The sequence below is a fragment of the Loxodonta africana genome, chromosome 26 (assembly GCF_030014295.1).
Source record: "Loxodonta africana isolate mLoxAfr1 chromosome 26, mLoxAfr1.hap2, whole genome shotgun sequence".
NCBI lineage: Eukaryota > Metazoa > Chordata > Mammalia > Proboscidea > Elephantidae > Loxodonta > Loxodonta africana.
This window is the reverse complement of record NC_087367.1, coordinates 43,182,315-43,210,212: the sequence shown is the minus strand read 5'-3', so window position 1 is coordinate 43,210,212 and position 27,898 is coordinate 43,182,315.

Sequence of the window (27,898 nt, the reverse complement as noted above, 5' to 3'; positions counted from 1 at the left end):
CTGACTCAAGCAAGCCACAATATTTTCGATCACCTCACATGCGTGTGAAAACTGGACAATGAATAAAGAAGACTGAAGAAGAATTGATGCATTTGAATTATGGTGTTGGCAAAAAAAATATTGAATATACCATGGAGTGCCAGAAGAACAAACATATCTGTCTTGGAAGAAGTACAGCCAGAATGCTCCTTAGAAGCGAGGATGGCAAGACTTGATCTCACTTAATCTGGATATGTTATCAGGAGGGATCAGTCCCTGGAGAAGAAAGTCATGCTTGGTAGAGAGTGAGTGACAAAGAAGATGACTGTAAACAAGATGGATTGACACCGTGGCTGCAGCAATGGGCTCGAACAGAGCAATGATTGTTAAGGATGGTGCAGGACTGGGCAGTGTTTTGTTCTGTTATGCATAGGGGTGCTATGAGTTGGAATCAACTCATCAGCACTCAACAACAACATATACATATATATCTATATATAGGGATCTGATTTTTTTAAAAACTTGATTTATCTTTATGCAGGCATTAAAAATAATAATGTCATAGAAGGGTATAAGTGGTATGGGAGAATATTTAATATATGGTAAATGAAGATAAGGCTTTTCAGGAGTATGTAATACTTTATATACACTACAAAAAAAGGTAGGGGTTTGGCTGTATCAGTTTGGAGTACATTTGGCTACATGCAATAGAAACCTTCCTCTCATGCAACAAGGGATCCATAAGCAGGCAATCCAACACAGCTGCAAATGCTTTAGGAAGCTATCAAGGACTCAGGCTCCTTCCAGCTCCATGAGTTTCCACTCTCGTTGTTTGGTTTCCATTCTCATGGTCACAAGAGGCAGCTCAATCTCTGTGTTCCAGGCAGAAGGAAGAAGAAGGGCAAAGAGGGAGAAGGTGGGTGTTTGCTCCTATTGATCAGGAATAAAACGGCTTTCCTGAATGTCCCAACCAGTAGACTCTGCTTGCACCTCATTAATTAGAACTGAGCCCCATGGCCATTTCTCAAGCAAAAGGTATTTCTGATTGAACACACTACTGCCCTGCAACAATTGGGAATATGTTGTTGTTCTTGTTAGGTGCCATCAAGTTGGCTCCGACTCATAGCAACCCTATGCACAACAGAAGGAAACACTGCCTGGTCCTGCGCCATCCTCACAACTGTTGTTATGCTTGATCCCGTTGTTGCAGCCACCACGTCAATCCATCTCTTTGAGGGTCTTCCTCTTTTTCACTGACCCTCTACTTTACCAAGCATGATGTCCTTCTCCAGGGATTGATCCCTCCTGATAACACTTCTGAAGTATGTCAGACAAAGTCTCGCCATCCTTGTTTCTAAGGAGCATTCTGGCTGTACTTCTTCCAGGACAGATTTGTTCATTCTTTTAGTTGTTGCCATTGAGTTGATTCCGACTCATAGCAATGCTATAAGACAGAGTAGAACTGCCCCATAGAGTTTCCAAGGAGTGCCTGGTGAATTTGAACTGCTGACCATTTCTTTAGTAGCTGTAGCTCTTAACCACTACGCCACCAGGGTCTATATTGGTATATTCAATATTCTTTGCCAACATAATTCAAAGATGTCAATTCTGTGGTCTTCCTTATTTATTGCCCAGCTTTTGCATGCATATGAGGTGATTGAAAACATTATGGCTTGGGTCAGGTGCACCTTAGTCTTCAAAGTGACATCTTAAAGATATCTTTTGCAGCAGATTTGCCCAATGCAATGTGTCATTTGATTTTTTGACTGCTGCTTCCATGGGCGTTGATTGCGAATCCAAGTAAAATGAAGTCCTTGACAACTTCAGTCTTTTCTTCGTTTATCATGACGTTGCTTATCTGTCCACTTGTGAAGATTTTTGTTTGCTTTATGTTAAGGTGCAAACCATACTGAAGGCTGTAGTCTTTTATCTTCATCGTTAAGTGCTTCAAGTCCCCTTCACTTTTAACGAGCAAGGTTGTGTCATCTGCATGTCACAGTTTGTTAATGAATCTTCCTTCAATCCTGTTGCAGCGTTCTCCTTCATATAGTCCAGCTTCTCAGATTATTTGTTCAGCATATAGATTGAATTAAATATGGTGAAAGAATACAACTCTGACACACACCTTTCCTGACTTAAAACCACACGGTATTCACTTGTTCCGGTCAAACGACTACCTCTGGACTTATGTACAGGTTTCTCACAGGAACAATTAAGTGTTTTAGAATTCCCATTCTCCACAGTGTTATCCATAATTTGTTATGATCCACACAGTTGATTGTCTTTGCATAGTCAGTAAAACACAGGTAAACATCTTTCTGGTATTCTCTGCTTTCAGCCAGGATCCGTCTGACATCAGCAATGATATCCCTCATTCCACATCCTCTTCTGAATCCAGTTCAGGCTCCTCATGGCAATCTTGGGGTTGTAAGGGCCGTTGGGGGAGGCCTACCCAAAGACGCAGAGCTCTCGTGTCCTCCCTTTTGCTGGACCAACTGTACAGCTGCACGTTCCCTCGCCCAGCAGTTCAAACAGCACTTGGGCCTTCTGTTGCTGAGGAGATCTGCCTGAGCCATGAGTGTTTGTGCATTGGAAAAAGAAAACACAGGTAGTAATTCGCTCTCCAAGAAATTGATAAAGGAGCATGAACAAGTAAATATGAACTGCTGGGAGGTGTGCTTCTGATTCTTTTCACAAAGATAAAAGGGACACAAGGTTGCCTTCTTCCATCCACTCTCACCAGAGTCATGGATTCGAAATTGAGAGGTGCTGGGGAAGACCTCATTAAACATTCATTTGTTTACATGTCCTTAATTTATCCCACTGTCCGAGAGTTCAGTGGACTGAGTTTATTCATACTTGACAGTGTGCTAGGAACTGTCAGATGGAATTCAGTTATGACATCTATCCAAGAGAGTTTGCTTATGGAAGATTCAAACAGCATACTATTAATAATAATGATGATACCTTAGAGGCATATGGAGCCCTGGTAGCGCAGTGGTTAAGCATCGTCTGCTAACCAAAAGGTGAGCAGCTCTAATCCACCAGCCACTCCTTGGAAACCCTATGCAGCACTTCTACTCTCTCCTATGGGGTCTCTATGAGTTGGAATCAACTTGACAACATCAAGCTTTTGCTGTCGTTGTTGTTGTTTTGTTTTGTTTTAGAGGCATATAGGCCTTAACTGCCCAGAGTGTTTGCAAATCTATTATCCCATATTTTCCCCACCACAGGCCTGTGGCAGAGTCTCAAAAGACAGCAGTGTGTGGTAGTTAAGAGCTCAAACTCTGGATCTAGACGGTATGAGTTCAAGGCGTGGCTTTGCCACGGACTAGCTGTGTGACCTTAGGCAAAGTCAATTAGCCTCCCTGTGTCTCAGTTTCCTTATCTGTAAAATGAGAATAGAAATTAGTAATAGTGTTGTTGAAAGGATTAAATTAGTTATTTCATATAAAACACATTGAACAAAACCTGGCTCACAATAAACTTTTGATATTTGTTAGCTATTATTACTCCCATTTTACAGATGCAGGAACTACCTGATGCTCAGATGTAGAATGTTAGAGCTAAAAGAAATTTAGATATTATCTTTTATGAACAATGAATTTGTGGTACAGGAGATGAAAGAAAGGTCACCACGGATCAGAGGTATAGTCCAGGCCAGTACCCTCCTGCCCAGAATGACATGAATCAAGCCTAGAACCCCAGAACCTTCTGATCAGGTGTTCTGAAGTTCTGTATGAGAGAAAAGGAAGTGGTACAATATGTCTACAAATAGCAGGTGGGCCCCTGAAAATATCCTCAGGGGGTCAGAGAAGTAACTTTGCCCAGTGGTGTGTTGTGCCCAGAATGCTCTCAGTGATGCCTGCTTTCTTTTGCACCTCTTGCTGTTGTTTAGGCACAATTAGGCACCAAAATGTGTCAGTCCAAGATGTTCCTCATCTTTGCCAGACATGAGGGACATGAAAGATATACACTGCACTCTTTCAGAGGTTCACACTATAGTTAGGTAGTTAGAGGCCAAGAGCACCTCAGGTGAACAGCGGACATGTCCAGATGTACAGGGGTGCTAACTTCTGAGGAAGATTAGAGAAGGAGCAGCCTCCACATGAGCTCCTCAGGAGGGTGGGGTTCACAATGGTCTTTGAAGGACCTAAGATTTAGAATAACTGAGGGGGTATTATTTCACTTTGCACCAGAGAGGCCATGTGGAGAATCAGGTGAGATGAGTCCTGGACTCATGCTTGAAGGAGTCAAACATGAAATTTGTACTTGGTTCCATGGGCAAAAGGAAGCCATTATAGATTTTGAAGAAATATTACGGAGGCAATTTCAACAAGGATGTGTGTAGGAGCCACATGCTGAAAAATCTAAAATATGGGGCTCATCTGAGGAAGGGTGGATATGCTGTGAAGCAGGAAGAGCCTGTGCCTGAGTTCTAAGAAAGATGAAGAGGGCCATAGGATGCGCTGGGTTTAGGTATGTCATCTTTGAATGGATAAAAGGATATACACAATGAAATGTTCTCTAAGCAGTTGGAAAGATATGTCCCAACAAGAGATCAAGGCTAAAAAAGTAAACTAAGAGTCATCTACAGGGAAATCAAGGCTTAAGCCTTGAGAATGTATGAGTTCACAGAGTTCAGACCCTCAAGCAGCACCTATAGATCAAGGGAGGGAGAAAGAAAAGAAGGCATAAAATATGATCCTAGGAAAGATAAAATATGATATTGTTGTGCTACTGAAGCCTGGAAAAAGAAAGATGGACAGATGTTCACAATATCACATGTATACTATTGTGGTTATGACTGCTGGTCATTCACAAAGCATGATAGCCTATTAAAGTGTATGAGGGGTTCTGCAGCAAAGAAACTGCATAATTTGGTTTAGCATAGCTTTTCCCAAGCTTACTGGACACAGCACTCTTCTTACAGGATACTCAACATACACTCAGAATCAGTGGTCTAGCCCAATCTCAAATGCTCAACAGACCCAGAATGATGTCCCAGATCTCCCAACAATTAATGCAGCATTTTTCCCATATATCAAACTAAAGCCTTAAACTCTGCAGGGGAACATCATTATATAAATCTAAACATCAGGAATGTTAAACATCATAGACAGCTGCATCTAGAAATGATCATGAGGTCAGCCCACATCTGGTCTGTCTCAGAGCCTTCCCAAGCAGGCTGCCCACGCCCTCCCCCCCCCCACACGCCTACCCCAGCCTGCTCGAAAGGACAGCAAGGAGATAAATAACTCCTTGAGAGTATCCTTCCCTTCTTGACTTCTGCTGTCTTTCTGCCTCTTCTCTCCCAGAGTTTTCCTTGATGAATCCACCATGTGCCTCAAATTATTTATTTCTCTTTTTGGAATTTCAGCAATGGGAGGATTAGTGTGCCACATTTTTTTTACAACAGACTCTTGAAATGCCAGAGGCCAGAATCATTATGTGCTGGGACAAAAGACAGGGCCAGGGGCTGCAGTGGGAGGGTTGCATGTGGAGGGAGGTGTTCACAAGGAACCCAGGCATGCTCTGGGCACGTTTGCAGCCCTGCTCTGTGCTGCCAATTTGGGTCTGGGTGGCCTGCATGGATTCACCACTCAGCTTACCCCAGCACCCATCCAGAATGAAGTAGTTCTTCCTCATTCCTCCTTTCTGGTAGAAGTAGTGCTGGCTTTTGTGGTCTGGAGGGAAGGAACCTAGGGGGATGGACAACCCAGCGACCATGATCCTTTTAGGACTTACTAAGCTATCTAAAGGTCTCTGAGGGAACAAAAGCCTTTACAGCACAGGAGGGACATCGCTGTTAACTACTTAAATAAGCGTGATTTAGAGTACGGGTGATATACTATGGTCTTTGTGCCAAATGTGACCTGTCACCTATTTTACCTACTTTTGTAAATAAAGTTTTATTGGGACACAGCATATCCATTTGTTTTTATATGGTTGTTTTAAGAGAGCGCTGGTTGTGCAGTGGTTAAGTGCTCGACTGCTAACCAAAAGATCAAGCGTTCAAACCCACTAACCACACTGCAAGAGAGAGATGTGGCAGCCTGCTTCCATAAAGATTACAGCCCTAATCAGGCAGGGCCAAGACGGCAGAGTAGTCAGACACTTCCTGTGATCCCTCTTACAACAAAGACCCTAAAGAAACAAGTGAAATGATTATATTTATGACAAGCTAGGAGCCATGAACATCAAAGGCAAAGTTAGAAAATGGACTTTGCTGCAGCAGGAGGGAGAGACGGTTCAGAAGTGGAGAGTAGTTGCTGGACCTCAATAGCTGGGAACCCTCAGGCACGATTCCCTGGAGCGACCATGGCAGGGCTAGTAGTAGCATTCTGGACACAGTTTCCTCAGCGAGAGACAGCCAGCTGCACAGCCTACTCTTACATCTGGAACCAGAGAAGGACACTTTCAGTAAAAACTAAATACTTGCGTATATTTTACCGTGCCCTCAGTCTGCAAGCTGGTTTCAGTGACTGTCGATTTCCCTGGGCCTGAGATAGGCCCGGCTGAGTGTCCTGAGCCATTCTCCCCTCCTTGGATAAGGAATAAATTCACAGTTGGGGGAAAAGATAATCCACCTGCCGACTAAGCTGGGGAGCTCAGGACAGGAGCAACTCCCATCCAGGCATAAACAGCCCATAGACTTTGAAAACCTTTGCCCCCTACATGGACTTGTGAGAGCCTATTTCAGGAGACTAGGCCCTTGTTGGCAGACTGCAAGTCTTTCAGCTGTGCAGTGGGGAGGTGGGTTTTGATGTTTGACACTGCTTTGCCTATTAGTGTCCTCACCTACCCACTTCAGGGGCCTAAGGACTGGTGGCTCCACCCACATCACCCAGACACCTGCAACAGAGGTCCGAGGATAAGTGGTACCTCCCAGTCCTTACAACCAAAAGCATTGGGTGCCCATGATCTACCTGCAAAACCCACCCACCTGGGTGCTCTAGGGAACAGGGACATGCTTTCCTCAAAGACACTTGGGGGATGGTTGTCAGTGCCCTGCCTTGTTCAGAGTGTGGACCCCTGCTGCAACCAGATACCTGTACCTACATAAATCACTCCTGCCCCTCTAAGACTGTAGCACAGAGCCTGTACCACACACTTGGTGACCAACTACCTGGACACCTGAGCTGAACCCATACAAGAAAAGTGAATGAACTCCTACACTCATGTACCTGGTAAGAGCTCTGGCCACCATGGTGACAGGACCTTAGAGCTTCAGAGGAGAAAATAATCAAGCTAGCTCACTCAAGGAACCTTTTTGGGCATATCAAAACAAAACAAAACAAGAAGCTAGGATACAGTAAGTAAACATAAAATAAACTAACACAATAACTTATAGATGGCTTGGAGATAATAGTCAATAAGAAATCACATAAAGAAGCAGACCATGATCACTTCAACAAGCTCTCAAAATAAAGAATCAAGGAATCTTCTGTATGAAGGTTCCTTCCTGGAATTACCAGATGCAGAATATAAAAGATTAATACATAGAATGCTTCAAGACATCAGGAATGAGATCAGGTAGGAGACCAGGCAAAATGCAGAACAAGCCAAGGAGCACACAGATAAAGCAGTTGAAGAAATTAAAAAGGTTACTCAAGAACATAATGAAAAATTTAACAAGCTGCAAGAATCCGTAGAGAAACAGCAATCAGAAATTCAGAAGATTGACAATAAAATTACAGAATTAGACAACTCGATAGAAAGTCAGAGGAGCAGAATTGAGGAACTGGAAGGAAGAATCAGTGAGGCTGAAGATAAAACACTTGGCACTCATATTCAAAGAAAAATCTGATAAAAAAATCATTTTAAATGAAGAAACCCTAAGGATCAGGTGAGACTCTATCAAGAGAAATTAACTATGAGAAATTGGAGTACCAGAAAAGGGAGGGATAACAGAAAATACAGAGAGAATTGCTGAAGATTTATTGGCAGAAATTTCCCTGATACCTTGAAAGATGAGAAGATATCTATCCTAGATACTCACTGAACTCCACATAAGGTAGATTTCAAAAGAAAGTCACCAAGACGTAGTGTAATCAGACTTGCCAAAATGAAAGGTAAAGAGAAAATTTTAAGAACAGCTGGGGATAAATGAAAAGTCACCTACAAAGGAGGGTCAACAAGAATAAGCTCGGACTACTTGGCAGAAAGCGTGCAGGCGAGAAGGGAATGGGATGACTTATATAAAGCATTGAAGTAAAAATAGATGCCAGCCAAGAATCATATATCTAGCAAAACTGTTTCACAAATATGAAGGCAAAATTAGGACATTTCCAGATAAACAGAAGTTTAGGAAAATCATAAACCAAACCAAAACTACAAGAAATAATAAAGTGAGTTCTCTGGTTAGAAAACCAATAATATCAGATATCAGTCCAAGACTAGAACAAAGGACAGAGCAACTAGATGTCAACCCATATAGGGAAATCACAAAAATAAATCAAGATTTAAAAAATGCTCAAAATAGAGAAACAGCGATGTCATTACGTAAAAGATGACAACATTAAAACAATGAAGAGGGACTGAAAAATGTAGTCATAGATCTTTTATATGGAGAGGAAGACAAGGCGATATAAAGAAATAAAAGTTAGGTTTAAATTTAGAAAAACAGGGGTAAATATTAGGGTATCCACAAAAGAGAGCAATAATCCTACTCATCAAAATTAACTACAAGAAAAAATTTACGATTCAGCAAAAACAAAATCAATGACAAGAAATAAGAGGAAAAGACAATACACAAACAACTCAGCACAAAAAATTAAGTAGGAAAAAAACTGTCAACAACACACAAAAAAGACATCAAAATGACAGCACTAAACTCATACCTATCTATAATTACGCTGAATGTAAATGGACTAAATGCACCAATAAACAGACAGAGAGTGGCAGAATGAATTTTAAAACACGATTCATCTATATGCTGCCTACGAGAGGCACACCTTAGGCTTAGAGACACAAACAAACCAAAACTCAAAGGATGGAAAAAATATATCAAGCAAACAACAATCAAAAAAGAGCAGGAATGGCAATATTAGTTTCTGACAAAATACACTTTAAGTTGACTACACCACAAAGGATAAGGAAGGACACTATATAATGATTAAATGGACAATATACCAGGAGGACATAACCATATTAAATATTTATGCACCCAATGGCAGGGCTGCAAGATACATAAAACAAACTCTAACAGCATTGAAAAGTGAGAGAGACAGCTCTACAATTGTAGTTGCAGACTTCAACACACCACTTTTGGTGAAGGACAGAACATCCAGAAAGAAGCTCAATAAAGACATGGAAGATCTAAACTGCCACAATCAACCAACTTGACCTCATAGACATATACAGAATACTCCACCCAATAGCAGCCAAGTATACGTTCTTTTCTAGTGCACATGGAACATTGTCTAGAATGTACCACATATTAGGTCATAAAGCAAGCCTTAGCAGAATCCAAAACATCAAAATATTACAAACCATTTTCTATGACCATAAGGCCATAAAAGCAGAAATCAACAACAGAAAAACCAGGAAAATGAAATCGAACACTTGGAAACTGAACAATACCCTGCTCAAAAAGACTGGGTTATAGAAGACATTAAGGATGGAATAAAGAAATTCATAGAATCCAATGAGAATGAAAACACTTCCTATCAGAACGTTTCAGACACAGCTAAAGCAGTGCTCAGAAGTCAATTTATGTCAATAAATTCAAACATACAAAAAGAACAAAGGGCCAAAATCAAAGAATTATCCCCATGACTTGAGAAAATAGAAAGACAGCAACAAAAGAAATCCTCAGGTACCAGAAAAAAGCAAATAATAAAAATTAGAGCAGAATTAAATGAAACAGAGAACAGAAAAACAATTGAAAGAGTTAACAAGACCAAAAGCTGGGTCTTTGAAAAAATTTAAAAAATTGAGAAAACATTGACCAAACTGACACAAGAAAAATGGGAGAGGAAGCAAATAACCTGAATAAGAAATTAGATGGGCGATAATACAACAGACCCAACTGAAATTAAAAGAATCATAACACAGTACTATGAAAAGCTGCATTCTAACAAATTTGAAATCCTAGAAGAAATGGACAAATTTCTAGAAATACACTACCTAAACTCACAGAATCAGAGACAGAACAACTAAATAAACCTATAACAAAAGAAGAGGTTGATAAAGTAATCAAAAAAGTCCCAACGAAGAAAAGCCCTGGCCCTGATGGCTTCACTGGAGAATTATACCAAACTTTCAGAGAAAAGTTAACACCACTACTACTAAAGGTATTTTATAGCATAGAAAAGGGCAGAATACTCCCAAACTCATTCTATGAAGCCATCTTAACCCTAATACCAAAACCAGTTAAAGGTTCCACAAAAAAAAGAAAACTACAGGGGATATCCCTCATGAACTTAGATGTAAAAATCCTCAACATGATTCTAGCCAATAGAATTCAACAACATATCAAAAAAATAATTCACCACAACCAAGTGAGATTCATACCAGGTATGCACGGACGTTTCAACATTAGAAAAACAATCAAAGTAATCCATCACTTATATAAAGCAAAAGACAAGAACCACATTATCTTATCGATTGATGCAGAAAAGACATTTGACAAAGTCCATCACACATTCATGATAAAAACTCTCAGCAAAATAGGAATAGAAGGAAAATTCCTCAACATAATAAAGGGCATCTATGCAAAGCCAACAGCCAACATCGCCCTGAGTGGAGAGTCTGAAAGCACTCCCTTTGAGAACAGGAACCAGACAAGGGCGCACATTATCATCACACTTGTTCAACATTGTGCTAGAGGTACTAGCCAGGGCAATTAGGCTAGATAAAGAAATAAAGGGCATCCAGATTGATAAAGAAGAAGTAAAAGTATCTCTGTTTGCAGATGACATGATCTTATACACAGAAAGCCCTAAAGAATCCTCAAGAAAACTACTGAAACTTATAGAAGAGTTCAGCAGATTATCAGGTTACAAGCTAAACATACAAAACTCAGTTGGATTCCTCTACACCAACAAAAAGGACACCGAACAGGAAATCGCCAAATCAATACAATTTACAATAGGCCTCAAGAAGATAAAATACTTAGGAATAAATCTTACTAGAGACATAAAAGACCTGTACAAAGAAAACTACAAGACACTACAGCAAGAAACCAAGAGAGACCTACATAAGTGGGAAACACATACCTTGCTCATGGATAGAAAGATGTAAAATTGTAAAAATGTCTATTCTACCAAAAGTGATCTATACATACAATGCAATTCTGATCTGAATTCCAACGACATTTTTAATGAGATGGAGAAACAAATCACCAACTTCATATGCAAGGGAAAGAAGCCCCGGAGAAGTAAAGTATTGCTGAAAAAGAACAAAATGGGATGCCTCACACTATCTGATTTTAGAACCTATTAGACCGCCCCAATAGTCAAAGCAGCCTGGCAATAACAGATACATAGACCAATGGAACAGAATTGAGAATCGAGACATAAATCCATCCACATATGAGCAGTTGATATTTAACAAAGGCCCAAAGTCTGTTAAATAGAAAAAAGACAGTCTTTTTAACAAATGGTGCTGCCATAACTGGATATCCATCTGCAAAAAAAGAAACAAGACCCATACCTCACACCATGCACAAAAGCCAACTCAAAATGAATCAAAGACCTAAATAAAATCTAAAACGATAAAGATCATGGAGGAAAAAATAGGAACAATGCTAGGAGCCCTAATACATGGCATAAACATTATACAAAACATTACTAATGATGCACAAACACCGGAAGAGAAACTAGGTAACTGGGAGCTCCTAAAAATCAAACACCTATGCTCATCCAATGACTTCACAAAAAGAGTAAAAAGATTACCTACAAGTTGGGGAAATGTTTTTAGCTATGACATTTATGATCTGGGTCTGATCTCTAAAATCTACATGATATTTGAAAAACTCAATAGCAAAAAGACAAATAAGCTAATTAAAAAGTGGGCAAAGGATATGAATAGGCACTTCACCAAAGAAGATATTCAGAGGGCTAATGGATACATGAAATGTTCACAGTCATTAGCCATTAGAGAAATGCAAATCAAAGCTACAATGAGATACCATCTCATGCCAACAAGGCTGGCATTAATCCAAAAGACACAAAAAAAATAAATGTTGCAGAGGTTGTGGAGAGACTGGAACACTCATACACTGCTGATGGGAATGTAAAATGGTACAACCACTTTGGAAATCGATTTGGCACTTCCTCAAAAAGCTAGAAATAGAACTACCATAGGATCCAGCAATCCCACTCTTGGAATATATCCTAGAGAAATAAGAGCCTTTACACAAACAGATATGTGCACACCCATGTTTATTGCAGCACTGTTCACAATAGCAAAAAGATGGAAGCAACCAGGATGCCCATCAACAGATGAATGGATAAATTATGGTATATTCACTCAATGGAATACTACACCTTGATAAAGAACAATGATGAATCCATGAAACATTTCATAATTTGGAGGAATCTGGAAGGCATTATGCCGAGTGAAATTAGTCAGTTGCCAAAGGACAAATATTATATGAGAGCACTATTATAAGAACTCAAGAAATTGTTTAAACAGAGAAGAAAATATTCTTTGATGGTTATGAGAGTGGGGAGGGAAGAAGGGAGGGAGAGGGATATTCACTAATTAGATTGTACACAAGAACTTTTTTAGGTGAAGGGAAAGACAACACACAATACAGGAGAGGTCAATACAACTGGACTAAACCAAAAGCAAAGAAGTTTCCAGAATAAACTGAATGCTTTGAAGGTTAGTGTAGAAGGGGTAGTGGTCTGGGGACTATGGTTTCAGGGGACATCTAGGTCAATTGGCATAATAAAATCTATGAAGAAAACATTAAAAAAAAAAACTATCATGTTCACTGTTGTGCTATACATATTTTTAAAAATGATTTAAAAAAACTAAAAAAAATAAGATTACCACCTTGGACACCCTATGAGGCAGCTCTTAGTCATCTAGTACTGCTCCAAGAGAAATACCACACGTGGGTGGTTTTAACAAAGGGAAGTTTATTCTCTCACAGTCAAGTAGGGCGCCAGCTCCACGGGAGGACTTTCTCTCTCTGCCGGCTCTAGAGAAAGTTCCTTCTCAGCAGTCTTCCCTGGGTCTGGGAGCATCTCAGTGCTGGAACCTCAGGTTCAAAAGATGCACGCTGCTCCTGGCACTGCTTTCTTGTTGGTCCAAGGTTCCCAACTCTCTGCTTGTTTCTCGTTCTTTTTACTTCTTGTAAGATAAAAGGTGGTGCAGGCCATATACCAGGGAAACTCCCTTTACATTGAGTCAGGGATAAGACCTTTGTAAGTATTTTACAATCACACCCTGGCCCTCTTTAACATAAAATTACCCTCACAAAATGGAGGAAAACCACACAATACTGGGAAACATGGCCCAGCCAAATTGATACATACATTTTTGGGAGGACAAAATTCAATCCATGACAGTTCTACTCTGTCCTGTAGGGTTACTATGAGTTGAAATTGACTCAACGGCAGTGGGTTTGGTTTTTAGTATAGTTGCTTTTGCCCTACAATGGCAGAGTAGAGTAATTGTGACACAGACTGTATAGCCCAAAAAGCCTAAAATATTTATTATCTGGTCTTTTGCACAAAGATCCCTTGGTGGTGTAAACAGCTTGCTGTCAACTACTACCCTAAAAGTTGGTGGCTCTAACCCACCTAGAAGCACTGCAGAAGACAGGCTTGGTGACATGCTTTCACAAAGATTACAGCCAAAAAAGGCAGAGCCAACATGGCACTATAGACAGAAGCACCGTGACATCCTTCTGCAGCAAAGACCTGCAAATCTAAGTAAAACACATGCATATGTTAATCCTGGAACCCTAAACATCAAATCAAGGAATAAAGAACTTGAGCAAGCACCAAATGGGATAAGAAACTGACAGAGAACAGAGAACAAGGAGAGCCATGGAGTAGAGGTCCCCTATCAGCTAATGTGGCACGGATTCACCACCTTGGGCTACAGACGCCAAGGAACACAGACAAGGAGTACGGGAATGTAACTTCACGGAGCTCCCAACAGTAGACAAAGCACCCAGTCAATCAGGGATACATGCTTTCCCACTCTCTACCCTTCTTCCCTGAACAAGTCCTCCACCACTTTCCAATGGGCCACAGTCACTTGGCCGGAGAGACACCAGCTCACTGCTGCCCAGATTCACCATCTTGGAACTCAGCCACCAAGGACCACAGACAGGGAGTACCAGAAGGCAACTTCAAGGAGCTGCCAACAGGAGACAGAGCACCTGGTAACCAAGGTACATGCTTTCGCATCCCCCACCCTTCTTCACTCTAAGCAGACTCTGCCACTTTCCAGTGGGCCATTGTCACTTGGCCAGGGAGACACCAGCTAACTGCCATCCGGACCTGCCCACCCCCACCAGCAGGCCCCTACAGTGCCATTTTTTTTTTTTTTTTGGTTTTTGCTTTTTGTTGTTGTTGATTCTCTCTCTCCCTTCCTTTCTTTTCTCCCACCCACCTAGCCCTGTGCACTGCCCCCACCCCATATCGAGGGGCCGTGCTGCACCACTCAGCTGGAAAGTCACTGTGCATGGCCACCCTGGGTCTGTGCCAACACCACCAACTGGCTCCCTCAGCACTATTTTATTTATATTCTGTTTGCTTTTGGTTTTGTTTGCATTTTCTTTCTTTCTATTTGTTGTTGTTGTTGTTTCTTCTCTGTCTTTCCCCTCCTTCTTTTCCTTTCTCCCACCCACATAGCCCCATGCACCCTTCCTTCCCCTCTTGGTGGGCTGTGCTATACAGGTTGGCTGGAGAGCCTCTGGCACACAGCCTTCTGTGATCTATGCCACTCCCACAGGCTGGCTTTCTCAGCACCATATTTTTTACTTTTCATTATCTCTCCCTTTTTCTCTTTTCCTTCTCCCTCCCACCTAGGCCTTGTGCTGCCTCCACCCCCTCCTGACAGGCCACGCTGTGCCACCCAGTGAGAGAGACATCAGCTTGCTGCCACACCAATTCTGTCCTGTCCCCAACAGCCAGCTTACCACCATTATATTTTTGTTGTTATTGTTTTCATTTTTTACTCTTTGTTTGTTATTTATTTTCTCTCTCTTTTCCCTCTTTCCTTTCCTTTTTTCCTGCCCGACTAGCCCTGTGCACAGCCCATACACTTTCTCAACAGGCCGAGCCACACTGCTCAGCTAGAGAGCCAGTGGGACAGGGTCTCACCAGGTCTGCCCCACCCCACTCACCTAATTCTACTGCACTGCCATTTTATTTACTTTTTCCTTTTTTTTTGCTTTCGTTTATCTTTCTTCTTTCACTCACCCATTTAGTTCCACTCATCACCAATCCAAAAGGATTCAGTGTCATTAAAAAATATATATATATATCACAACCAAGTGGGATTCATACCAGGTATGCAAGGATGGTTCAACATTGGGAAATCAATCAACATAATCCACCACAAAAATAAAACAAAAGAAAAGAATCACACGATCATCTCAATTGATGCCAAAAAAGGCAGTCAAAACAGCCTGGCACTGGCACAACAAAAGACACATTGATCAATGGAACAAAATCAAGAACCCAGATGTAAACCCATTCACCTATGGTTAGCTGATCTTGGACAAAGGCCCAAAGTCCATTAAATGGGGGAAAAGACAGTCTTTTTAACAAATGATGCTGGCAAAATTGGATGTTCATCTCCAAAAAAATGAAGCAGGGCCCATACCTCACACCATACCCAAAAACTAATTTAAAACAGATCAAAGAGCCCAAAATATAAAACCAGGAACTAAAAACATCATAGAAGAAAAAAAAGGGTCAACACTATACATTTATACACAGCATAAATAGGATACAAACCATAACTAACAATATACAAACACCAGAAGATAAGCTAGATAACTGGGATCTCCTAAAAATTATACGCTTATGCTCATCAAAAGACTTGGCCAAGAGTAAAAAGAGAACTTACAGACTGGGGAAAAAATGTGGCTATGACAAACCCAACAAAGGTCTAATCTCTAAAATCTATAGGAAAATCCAACACCACTACAACAAAAAGACAAAGAATCCAGTTAAAAAATGGTCTAAGGATATGAACAGACGCTTCACCAAAGAAGACATTCAGGCAATGAACAGACACAGGAGGAAATGCTCATGATCACTAGCCATTAGAGAAATGCAAATCAAAACTACAATGAGATATCATCTCACCGTGACATTACTGGTAGGAATCAAAAAAAAAAAAAAAACCCAGAAAATAACAAATGTTGCAGAGCCTGTGGAGAGATTGGATCTCTTATGCAGTGCTGGTGGGAATATAAAATGGCACAACCATTTTGGAAAATGATATGGCACTTCCTTAAAAAGCTAAAAATGGAAATACCTTATGATCCAGCAATCCTACTCCTGGGAATATATCCTAGAGAAATAAGCTCCATCACGTGAATAGACATAGGCACACTCATGTTCATTGCAGCATTTTTCACAATAGCAAAAAGATGGAGATAATCTAAATGCCCATCAACAAATGATGGATAAACAAACTATGGTACCTACACACAATGGAATACTACACAACAATAAAGAACAATGATGAATCTTCAAAACATCTCACAACTTGAGTGAATCTGGAGGGCATTATACTGAGTGAAATGTCAATCACAAAAGGAGAAGTACTCTATAAGACCACTATTATAAAAACTCATGAAAAGGTTTCCACATAAAAAGAAAATATCTTTGATTTTTACTAGGGAGGGGTGGGGTGGGGAAGGAAAAACACTAACTAGACAATAGATAAATGGTAACTTTGGCGAAGGGTAAGGCAGTACACGATACTAGGAAAGTCAACACGACTTGACCAAGGCAAGGTCATGGAAGCTCCATAGACAACATCCAAACTCCCTGTGGGGTTCAATTGCTGGGCTGAGGGATGGGAACAATGGTCTAAGGGAACATCTAGCTTAATTGGTATAACATAGCTTATAAAGAAAACGTTCTGCATCCTACTTTGGTGAGTAGCATCTGGGGTCTTAAAAGCTTGCGAACAGCCACCTAAGATACTCCACTGGTCCCACCCTATCTGGAGCAAGAGAGAATGAAGAAAACCAAAGACACAAGGGAAAGATTAGTCCAAAGGACTAATGGAACTCAACTACCACAGCCTCCACCAGACTGAGTCCAGCACAACAAGAAGGTGCCCAGTTACCACCACTGACTGCTCTGACAGGGATCACAATAGAGGGTCCCAGACAGAACTGGAGAAAAATATAGAATAAAATTGTAATTCACACACACACAAAAAAAGACCAGACTTACTTGTCCGACAGAGACTGGAAAAACCTTGAAAGTCTGGCCCCCGGACACTTTTCTAACTCAGTACTTAAGTCACTCTTCAGGGCCAAAGATTAGACAGGCTCATAAAACAAAATGAAACTAAATGGGCACAGCAACCCAGGGGCAAGGACTAGAAGGCTGGAAGGGACAGGAAAGCTGGTAACAGAGAACTCAAGCTCCAGAGAGGGAGAGTGTTGACATATCATGGGAGTGGCAACCAATGTCATGAAACAATATGTGTACTGAATGTTTCACCAGAAACTATTTGCCCTGTAAACCTTCACCTAAAGTACAATTAAAGATTACAGCCAAGAGAACCCCATGGAGTAGCAGTCTATTCTGTAATACATGGGGTCTCCATGAGCTGGAATCAACTTGATGGCAAATGAGTTTGATTTTCGGTTTGACCTGTTACAGAAAAAGTCTGCTGATCTCTGACTTCGAGGGTATGGCTCAGAAAACTTGTGCCCTCCTCCCCTAGTCCCATTCCCACAATCATCCCCCACCCACAAACACACACCTTCCTTTCCTCCCATTTCTGTGCCATGACTTCTCTGCTTCCAGTCTGAGTATCTCTGCATCTCCCAGTGCTTGTATGTCCCTGTGAATCTTTTCTATCTCTGGCCCTTCACTGGGCTGATTTCTCTCTGTCTCTCTGCCCCACCTACCTGATCTATTTCCCTTAATATGTGAATATATATAAACAAAGAGGTGTTGTTTTCTCATTCATTGAACTTACTTAGGACCTGTTCTAATTATGAAAGAGGATGAGTAGAAGCTTTGTATTTCTCTGGGGGAAAAAAAATAATATGTAACTGTTCTTAATTTCTGTGGCCCTCAATTTTTTTCCCATTGAGGTTCAATGGCCCAAGGTAGAAAAAGTTCCTCTTACACACATATCCTTATATTTTTAAAGCCATCCTTCAAAAATGTCATTGTGCATACTCTTTAGTTCCAGTTGCCTGAGAAACAGTTGACAGTGGCCCTGAGAAATTCTAACCCACATTTGTAATCCAAGTTCGGAGACATTAATTGGAAGCATGATTCTGTAATGTCTTCATCTGGGAGGGTTTCAGTCATGCAAGAGATTTTTCACAAGTGAGCAATTATGGGGTCACAGGAGAAATTCAGCAACAGTTGTTTCACTCATCACAGCCTGACTTATTTGGTAATTGTGAAGCGATGAGCTGAGAGTATATCCTACTCATTTTCATAGCCATGACCCCCTAACCTGTCCAAGGACATTGCTTAGTAGCCAGAACATGGTGATAATGAGCTACTTTAATTAGAGCTCCTTCTTCATGCCATGTTGTGGTAAGTGATTTACATTCATTTTTCATTCCAACAACTATTTTTCCAGGTAGAGGTTATTAGCCACATTTTGCATCTGAGGATATCAAGGCACAGAAAATTCAGTGCCTTGTCCTGCCATGGCAATATTGCTGGAGGCCTCCTCTGGGAAGCTTGCTTGCTCCGCGTCTTCAGGCCTTCATGTCTGAGGGGTATGTTTCTGCCCTTGAAGTCCTGACATTGACCCTCTGCCCTGGTTTTGATCCCTGGCTTTTCCCTCTTGGTCTCTAGTCCCACATCAGCTTTATCCCCCCCACCCCCCCAACCGCTTCTGGTTCTGGCTCCTCCAAGAACTGTTCTGCAGAGCTGCCCCAGAAGGGGCTGTCAATCCATGAGAACACAGCGGGGAAGAGCCTCAGCCCGTGCACACTCATCTGGGAGTGCAGCCTTGTAAGGACTTCCCCAGCCTGGAGGTTAACAATCTAGCATATTGGGAAACAGGTTCCATTGTAACTTGGCCCAAGCTTCCTTGGCTTTTTGGATAAGATGAACATCCCTAGGGCATGGTAAGCTCCACCCTGGGAAAGTGCCTGTGCATAATTCTCTGCTTCCCCAGAGTCCACCTCACTGCCTGCTACCCATGTGCAGCCACCCCGCCTTCGATGCCCTGTATGAACACAGCTCTGGATAAGTCCCTATAAGTGTCCCAAGTATCTTCACAGTAGCTTTTCCCAAGCAAATTCACGTGAAGTCTCAGCATGCCAGCTGCTAAGTGTGCACCAGGCAAAGGACCACACAGACCTCCAGATGCAGGCAGCAGATACTACAGCTGCAGGCAGGCAGTCTCCCCACTGCCAGCCAGCCCTGGTATGTGTCCAATCTCTGAGGTGTCCTTCCTCTCAAACTGGCAGAGAATGCTGCCTCCTCTGCACACCTGCCGTCCCCATGCCCAGAGAATCTCAACATGGTTTATTGCTCTCATCAATCTGTATTCTTAAGTTCCAGTAGCTCATTTGGAGGTGCTCTGTTGCCAAGGCCAGACACTCGGATCCTGGCTCCAGACGCTGACCTCCATCACCAAGTGTATCTACCTTCCTCCCTCACTTCCCTCTCCCTGATCACCAACCTTCCCACCTCCCTCCTTCCCAGTCTTTCTGTATAGGAGAATCTGAAATTGAGGAGGAATGTATGCATCACCTAGTGCCAGGGTTTTAAAAATAGGGTCCACAGATGGATTTTCAAGATTTTTGAATCCCCTAAAATTATATGAAAAAAATTTACACGCACAACTGTATACATGTTTAGAGCAAGTATCCATAGTTTTCAATGGATTTTCAGGGGACTTTATAACGAAAAAGAAAAAAAAAGTTAAGACTAGTGATCTAGTGTCAGTGTGTTGCTGGGTGCCATTATGTCAAATCCGACTTATAGCAACCCCATGCGATTGAGTACAACTGCCCCACAGAGTTTCCTAAGCTGTAATTTTTACAGAAGCAGATCACCAGGTCTTTCTCCTATGGAGCCATTGGTGGGTCCAAACCACCAACCTTTTAGTTAGCAGCTGAACACTTAACCATTGTATCACCAGGGCTCCTTAGTGTTAGTGTAGCCTCCTCATTTTGCAGATGCAAACACTAAGCCCCAAAGAGAAGCTTCAGGACTTGAGATTACCCAAAGTTTCCTAGCTCTTTACTCTCCCTTTTTATTCCTACTTTTAATGTCAAAAAAAAGGAGAAAGAGGTCATCACCTAATCAGAATCTGCAGAAGCTCTTCCTCTCGATGAGGAAGCTCCTGACCCTTATGCTCCCCCAGGCTGCAGAAAGGCCTTTGGAGAATGGGGCCCACCTAGCAAGTGTCTTTTGTCATCAAACCCAGTTGGCCAATTTTTCTTGTCCTCACTTTCCCTCTCTCCTCACTATAGATACCATCACCCTTGGGCAATCAGCACTGGGATGAAGGAAGGCATGAGAAAGAGAAAGAATGGGAGAAGACGTTCTGGTCTCAAAGGAAGACAAAGCCAAGATAATAAGCTTCCCATGGATAGTATGTCTATTCTGGCTTCAGTTGGCCCTGAACCAGAGCATCTCTACAATCATACCTCATGTTGCAACAGTCCTGCTGGTGCTCCCCTGGGCTACAGTGGTCTTGCAATTGCTCCAGTGGGCCATACCTGTGCCTCTGATGCTCCCCTGTACTATAACAGTCCTGCTATGCTCCATTGGGCCACACTGGTTCTTCTGGTTTTCCCCCCTGGGCAGCAGCAGTACTGCAGTGCATCCCTGGGCTGCAGCAGTCATGCTGGTGCTCCCCTGTAATCAGTAGTTCTACTGATGCACCCAGTACTTTGAGTGCTCCCCTTGGATGCAGCAGTTCTGCTGTGGCTTCTCAGGGCTGCTGCAGCCTTGCTACTGTTCTTCCAGGATACTACAGTCCTGCCGATGCCCCCCTAGGTCATAGTTTATCTTCACTCTTAATTTATGCCCCATTGCAAGGTGTTTCTGAAGTTCCCAGAGAAGGTGTAAAGAAAATTCCTCCAGAAAGTATATAATTGAGGAATTAGGAAATCTAGAGTCGAATGGAATATTAGGGATTATCTATACAAAACCCCATATTTTATAGATTCTTAGAGAAGCAACTTTACTTGCTATAGGCACTAGAGTAGTTTCTATAAGAAATGATGACAAGATGATTGATAGACAGGAAGGCAGGCAGGCAGGCAGATAGGTAGATATCACACAGAATAAAGCAGACAGAAGAAATAAGTATGGGATATGTATGGTTTTTACTGGCTTCCCCTATCTGGCATTACAGTGGATTTAGTTGTTATTGTTGCTTTTTCTTTCTACATCAGTAATACAAACTTGTTCTTTGAGGAAAAACAACATGCCTGTAAAGTAAAAGATGGGAAAGACATTGTATCAGGTAGGGCAAGATGGAAGGGAGAAGAAATTCACTTATTTTGAGCAGCCTCTCCGTGTACTTATGTTCCGAACCCCATTCCTTTTGTGGGTAACTCTAGTAGTTTGTCCCTGATCTACTTGCTTACTGGAGCACCTTGTCAAATGACAGAACCTCACCTCTGCTCTTATGTGTTTCATGGATGACCTCAAAGTGGATAGGGGGTGTCCTCACATATAATTAACACTGCTGTCTATGCATCTCCCTCCACTCCACCTCCAACCCTCCTTCTTAGGCACTCTCTGGGGTCACTCTTCTCCTTGCTTTGATTCTGCCTGTATTTTCCTACTGCTCACCAATGCTCCACTTGACCAATAAAGCCCATTGGGCCATCTCACCTTTTCACAACCTCTCCTGGAAGCCCCTCCCACCTGCCTCTGGATCCCATCACTCCTATGCCTCCAGAACCAGTCCACCCTCACACTGTGGCTGGAACCCAATCTTGACTGCTTAAAACTCTCCATGCTCACCCCCTATCCTCAAAGACATTGTCAAATAGGGTGACTAACTGTCCTGGTTTGCCTAGAACTAAAGGTTTCCTAGATCATGAGGCTTTCAGTACTAAAACTGGGTTGGTCACTCTATGAGATGCTAGTAAGTGGCAGAATTGGAATGCAAGCTCAGATCTGTTCAGCATCCAAACCTTTGTTCTTTCAAACCATCAGCCTGAAAAATACTGCATATGTGTGCATCACACAGAGCAGGAAAATGCAGGAAAGTGACACTAAAATGAGACGTGCTTCCCCCTGAAGAGCATGACACATGGAGTGAGCCTATTTTGTGGGCTAAAGTTATAATATACTACCTTCCCCCCATTGCCGTTGAGTCCATTCCGACTCACAGGGACCTTATAGGACAGAGTAAAATGGCCCCATAGGGTTTCCAAGAGTGGCTGGTGAATTTGAACTGTTGAAGTTTTTGTTAGTGACTGTCATGAATTGAATTGTGTCCCCCCAAAATATGTGTCAATTTGGTTTGGCCATGATTCCCAGTACTGCGTGGTTGTCTTCCATTTTGTGATTGTAATTTTATGTTAAAGAGGTTTACAGTGGGACTGTAACACACTTACTAAGGTCACATCCTGATCCAACGTAAAAGGCATTTCCCTGGGGTGTGGCATGCGCCATCTTTTATCTTACAAGAGATAAAAAGAAAGGGAAATGAGCAGAGAGGAAGGGACCTCATACCACCAAGAAAGAAGCAGCGGGAGCAGAGCGCATACTTTGGACCCAGAGTTCCTGTGGGAGAAGCTCCTAGTCCAGGGGAAGATTAATGAGAAGGACCTTCCTCCAGAGCCAACAGAGAAAGAAAGCCTTCCCCTGGAGCTGACACCCTGAATTTGGACTTCTAGCCTAGAAGACTGTGAGAAAATAAATTTCTCTTTGTTAAAGGCATTCGCTTGTGGTGTTTCTGTTATAGCAGCACTAGATGACTAAGATAGCAGCCAAGTTCTACCACTGCACCACCAGGGCTTCAATATACTACCTTAGGGTGACTGTATGTCCTGGTTTTCCTAGGACAGTCCCGATTTATACCTGTTCTCCCAACATGATTATTAATGCTGTTGTTGTTAGGTGTCATTGAGTTGATTCTGACTCATAGCAACCCTATGTACAATGGAATAAAAGACTCCCTGGTCCCGTACCATCATCACAACCATTGCTATGCTCGAGACCATTGTTGAAGCCACTGTGCAAATCTATCTCATTTAGGGTCTTCCTCTTTTTCACTCATCTTCTATATTACCAAGCATGATGTCCTTCTCCAGGGAATGGTCCTTTCTGATAACATGTCCAAAGTACATAAGATGAAGTCTCACCATCTTCCCTTCTAAGGAGCATTCTGGCTGTACTTCTCCCAAGACAGATTTGTTTGTTCTTCTGGCAGTCCACGGTATATTCAATATTCTTCACCAACACCATAATGCAAAGGCACCAGTTCTTCTTAGGTCTTCCTTATTCATTGTCCAGCACTCTCTTTTCAGTCTCAAAAGTGTCCCAGATTGGACAATAAGTTATATGGTCACCCTCACTATCATATCACAGAGCCAGCTGATTAGGCTCTTGATTCATAGGGTCCCTTCTCATGACAAACTAAAATCCAGCATGGCCTTGACTGCTATTGACAGGGCACGTTCATCTGTAAGACAGTCTCCCAGAGAAAGCAGCATTTCTGTTTCTCCAGCCCTATCTCTCTCAGCTGATTGGAGCCTGCACCATTGAAGGAGCAGGTCCTCCCCTGGATTCCAGGTAGGACCCAGCCTGCTGAATCATTCCTCACCTCACTTCAAAGAAGCATTAATTAGGACTCTGCAAAGATTTATGTATCATACATCATTATCTCCTGTTGAGAAACAAGACAGATATAGGGCATATGGCAGGTCCCTTAGAAAAAAGTGTCTTGACAGATCTTTGAACTTAAAATACCTTAAGTAATTGGGACACCCACTCAGAGACATGCAAGATAAATGACCTTGTTTGTAGAGTACCCAAATCCTTGGCTACTCCCTTCTTTCTCCATTTCTTCCCCTTCCCAGTCCCCCTCAAGAGACTCCTTTGGCCTCTACCTGCTCATTATTAGCTCCACAAAAAGACAAACTGGTGGGCGGGGCCAAGATGGTGGACTAGGTAGACGCCTCGGATCCCTCTTGCAACAAAGACTCGGAAAAACAAGTGAATCGATCAAGAACATAACAATCTACGAACCCTGAACAACAAACACAGATTTAGAGATGGAAAACGAACAAATATGGGGAAGAAGCGATTGTTTTTGGAGCCTGGAGCCAGCGTCCCAGTCAGGTAACCTTTGGCGCCCGATTTAGGGCAGAGCTCAGGGGAGCTGACGGTGCAAACAAGGGGCCCAGCCCTACCCCCCTGAACTCACCCTGGGAGGGGGCCCAGCCGGTTCGCATGGAGGGCGTGGCAACGCAGCCGGTGGGAGAAGTCCCTGGGAGGCAGTGACTGGTCTTGGAGCTGGGAGAGCAGCTTCCCAGCCGGGGAATCTTGCCGCCGGGATTTTGACTGGGCGCTGGCACGGCACAAGCACGGAGAGCTGCTCCACTCCCCTGAACTAACCCCGGGAGGGGGCCCAGCCAGTCTGCGGGGGCGGCGCGGCAACACGGCTGGCGGGACGAGAAGTCCCTGGGAGGCAGCGACTGATTTTGGAGCCGGGAGAAAAGTGTCCCAGCAGGGGAACTTTGACACTAGGATTTGAACTGACAGCAGGTGGCTTCAGAGGGTCAGACCCCCGGGGCAATCTCCACACAGCCAGCACACATAGGCGACATGCCCCGTGGGAATCTCAGATATAATAGTCATTCCAAGCAAGACAAGCAACTCTGGCTATATTCCGAGGTGCTACTCTACTATCTCTCTGATCCCTCCCCCACCCTCCCCAGGCGGCTTCATTAACATTGGAATTGCCTGAGCCAGAGGGAGAACGGCTCCGGCTCCGCGGCGGGATTGCTCCCCCCCCCTTTTTTTTTTCTTTTGGTCTTTTCCTAACCCACTTTTTTGGCCTGAGAGAAGGAACAACAACAACAAAAAAAAACCCAGGGACCAAAAATCCACCCCTAATTGGACTAAAAACACAGAACCAGCTACAGCCAAGCATATATGATCCAAATCTCAGACTTTCATCCTTACAGGGAACAAGGTGGCGGTTATAATCCAAAGGCAGTTCTGATAGGGATCTGACTGCATTTTTTTTTAGCAGATTTTCTGGAAGAACTAGTTTCCCAGTGATGGCTCGGAGACAGAAGTCCATATCAAACCACATAAAGAAGCAGACCATGGCAGCTTCTACAATCCCCCAAACAAAAGAATCAAAATCTTTCCCAAATGAAGATACAATCCTGGAATTATCAGATACAGAATATAAAAAACTAATTTACAGAATGCTTCAAGACATCACAAATGAAATAAGGCAAACTGCAGAAAAAGCCAAGGAACACACTGATAAAACTGTTGAAGAACTCAAAAAGATTATTCAAGAACATAGTGGAAAAATTAATAAGTTGCAAGAATCCATAGAGAGACAGCATGTAGAAATCCAAAAGATTAACAATAAAATTACAGAATTAGACAATGCAATAGGAAGTCAGAGGAGCACACTCGAGCAATTAGAATGCAGACTGGGACATCTGGAGGACCAGGGAATTAACACCAACATAGCTGAAAAAAAATCAGATAAAAGAATTAAAAAAAATGAAGAAACCTTAAGAATCATGTGGGACTCTATCAAGAAGGATAACTTGCGTGTGATTGGAGTCCCAGAACAGGGAGGGAGGACAGAAAATACAGAGAAAATAGTTGAAGAACTCCTGACAGAAAACTTCCCTGACATCATGAAAGATGAAAGGATATCTATCCAAGATGCTCATCAAACCCCATTTAAGATTGATCCAAAAAGAAAAACACCAAAACATATTATCATCAAACTCGCCAAAACCAAAGATAAACAGAAAATTTTAAAAGCAGCCAGGGAGAAAAGAAAGGTTTCCTTCAAGGGAGAATCAGTAAGAATAAGTTCAGACTACTCAGCAGAAACCATGCAGGCAAGAAGGGAATGGGACGACATATAAAGAGGACTGAAGGAGAAAAACTGCCAGCCAAGGATCATATATCCAGCAAAACTCTCTCTGAAATACGAAGGAGAAATTAAGATATTTACAGATAAACACAAGTTTAGAGAATTTGCAAAAACCAAACCAAAGCTACAAGAAATACTAAAGGATATTGTTTGGTCAGAAAACCAATAATATCAGATACAAGCACAACACAAGGTCACAAAACAGAACATTCTGATATCAACTCAAATAGGGAAATCACAAAAACGAATTAAGATTAATCAAAAAAAAAAATACTCATAACAGGGAATCATGGAAGTCAATATGTAAAAGATCTCAATAATCAAAAAGAGGGACTAAATACAGGAGGCATAGAACTGCCATAAGCAGAGTGATACAAGGTGATATAGAACAATACAAGTTAGGTTTTTACTTAGAAAAATAGGGGTAAATAATAAGGTAACCACAAAGAGGAATAACAACTCCATAACTCAAGATAAAAGCGAAGAAAAACGTAACGACTCAACAAACATAAAGTCAAACACTATGAAAATGAGGATCTCAAAATTTAACTTCTCAGCACAAAAAAGTATGTGGAAAAATGAAATTGTCAACAACACACATAAAAAGGCATCAAAATGACAACACTAAACACTTATTTATCTATAATTACACTGAATGTAAATGGACTAAATCCACCAATAAAGTGACAGAGAGTCTCGGACTAGATAAAGAAACACGATCCATCTATATGCTGCCTACAAGAGACACACCTCAGACTTAGAGACGCAAACAAACTAAAACTCAAAGGATGGAAAAAAATATATCAAGCAAACAATAAGCAAAAAAGAGCAGGAGTAGCAATATTAATTTCTGACAAAATAGACTTTAAACTTAAATCCACCACAAAGGATAAAGAAGGACACTACATAATGATAAAAGGGACAATTGATCAGGAAGACATAACCATATTAAATATTTATGCACCCAATGACAGGGCTGCAAGATACATAAATCAAATTTTAACAGAATTGAAAAGTGAGATAGACACCTCCACAATTATAGTAGGAGACTTCAACACACCACTTTCGGAGAAGGACAGGACATCCAGTAAGAAGCTCAATAGAGACACGGAAGACCTAATTACAACAATCAACCAACTTGACCTCATTGACTTATACAGAACTCTCCACGCAACTGCTGCAAAGTATACTTTTTTTTCTAGCACACATGGAACATTCTCTAGAATAGACCACATATTAGGTCATAAAACAAACCTTTGCAGAGCCCAAAACATCGAAATATTACAAAGCATCTTCTCAGACCACAAGGCAATAAAACTAGAAATCAATAACAGAAAAACTAGGGAAAAGAAATCAAATACTTGGAAAATGAACAATACTCTCCTGAAAAAAGACTGGGTTATAGAAGACATCAAGGAGGGAATAAGGAAATTCTTAGAATGCAACGAGAATGAAAATACTTCCTATCAAAACCTCTGGGACACAGCAAAAGCAGTGCTCAGAGGCCAATTCATATCGATAAATGCACACATACAAAAAGAAGAAAGAGCCAAAATCAGAGAACTGTCCCGACAACTTCAACAAATAGAAAGTGAGGAACAAAAGAATCCATCAGGCACCAGAAGAAAACAAATAATAAAAATTAGAGCTGAACTAAATGAATTAGAGAACA